Below are 2,023 nucleotides of genomic sequence, written 5' to 3'. Positions count from 1 at the left end.
AATCTTTCTAAGAGCAGAATGTGAACGTTTTAAAATAATAACTAAGAAAATGACACAAAGGCTATGTTAACCAGTTTGATGGAAGTGTTTCGGATTGTATGTGAAGATCCCACACTGTACTCCAGAAGTGCATTAATGTACATAGTTACCATTCAATTAAAAAAAAAGAGTTGGTATTGGTGCACAAAAAACAAGAACAGGAAGACTCAAAAACCTTTTGTAAAGATGGAAGATATGTCCCAATTTTATAGGCCATTTTATCTTCAACTGACCAATATACCTTTTATAAATTATTCTATTCAGAAGTCTTGCAGTCCATTTGATGTACATAAGCTATCTAGCATCCAGAAGCAAACTCAGGTTAAACTAAGAATCCAAACAGATGGTGATAAATGTTCTGGAACCCCAATTCAACTCCAGTTGAAAGAGAAGGGAAATAAAAAGAATATTGTGAATGTTGCTTGCTGAAATATGAAGATCTTGAAACTCACCTTCTAAGTAAGCAACACAGAAACGTTGCCCGGAGTAACCAATATCAAGTGGTTGATGATATTGTATCTAAGTTAGTTTTTGACTTTGTGGAATATGAAAGAGACATACCTGAAAAAAAAGAAAAAGAATAAAATACAGTGTTGGATCACATTCTCCCATTTCTGCAAGTGTCCTGAAAAAGACTGAACCAAAAGAAAAACTAGAATTGCAACGTATTTCTCAAAAAGACTTCAGGGAAAATAACATACAGATGATGGAGCAGAATTTCTTGTATAAAAAGACCCAGGAACCTGAACAAAAATTTGTGTTTATTTCAAAGTCCATCTTTTCCCCTTTGAATGAATTCAGAGGACCAAATGAGAAAATGACTAATAAATGTCCTATGTTAAATCCAGTTGAAAATGACCTAAAATAGAATTTTCCACAGCTACCTCCACATGAAAACAAACAGGAATACAATCTTGACATTTGTGAACATAAAATAACTGTAAGTGAATATGACTTAGAAGAACTTAGATTGCCGTTCATGTAAGCTACAGACATCTATTTGTGTTTCTGATTTCAATATGGATAATAGTGCATCACAACCAAAACAAAAGTCAAATACTATGCTTTTTCAAGCAAAGGATGTGAATGGAAAAGACCTTCATTCAATACATGGTCATGATTTTTGTCTGGTAACAATAAACAGTTCACAAGAACACCTAATAATTCAGGCAAAGACTCCATCCCATATTCCTCCTATGGAACCCAATGAATGTGACATCAAGAATAGGGATAATTTACCTTCTGGTAAAATCCATCAAAAAGTGAAAATATCATTAGGACGAAATAAAAAAGAAAATCTGGAACCAAATACTGAATTAGATAAGAAAAAGACGGAATTTCTCACTACACAAGAAGAGAACGGAATTTGAAGTTCACCGGAACAATCTTTACTGGAGTTATTTCAGACTAGTGAAGAGAAATCAGAATTTTTGGGTTTTACAAGCTACACTGAAAACAGTGGTATTTGCAATGTTTTAGAAGTGATAAGGATGATATTCTTGAAATTTTTATAAATATGTATAAAAAATTCTTAGGGTTTTTTTTCCAACTTTGTTTACAGAACCAAATGTAAATATTAGTAAAGGTAATGTTTGCAATTGTCAAAAAAGGCTATTTAGATGCTTTTATTTACAGTCATTAAATTATTAATGAGTTAGATCTTATTTTTGTGATTATTGTCCATTTACACTACTTCTCTATGCATTCTTTACAAATTTGGGCTTTTTATGCTCTTTTGTGGGGCTCTTAATGCATTAAAGCTAATGACTTTCTCTGATCCATAAATCAATTATTTAATAGATATTTATTATATGTACATCATTTGCCAGACATTTCTGCCAAATTCTACACCCTAGATCTTTCTTCTGAAATGCTCATATTTACTGGAAATGTCCACTTTGAGAAAGAAAAGTACTACTAGTTACCCACACATGCATGAATTGTCAAGGAGAACATCATATATAGGTCAAAAACATTTGTTAAA

The 2,023-nt window shown here is 32.0% G+C and overlaps 1 pseudogene; it reads left to right on the top strand.

Annotated features, from left to right (window-relative positions):
• LOC100960766 overlaps positions 1-1,553 on the top strand; it is a 10,128-nt pseudogene extending 8,575 nt beyond the window's left edge.
• Positions 1,554-2,023: the final 470 nt, after the last annotated feature.

The sequence above is a fragment of the Otolemur garnettii genome, unplaced genomic scaffold (genome assembly GCF_000181295.1).
Source record: "Otolemur garnettii isolate 467f Iridium unplaced genomic scaffold, OtoGar3 scaffold00355, whole genome shotgun sequence".
Classification (NCBI taxonomy): domain Eukaryota; kingdom Metazoa; phylum Chordata; class Mammalia; order Primates; family Galagidae; genus Otolemur; species Otolemur garnettii.
The sequence above is the reverse complement of the archived record's forward strand: the minus strand, read 5'-3'. Positions and strand labels throughout refer to the sequence as shown.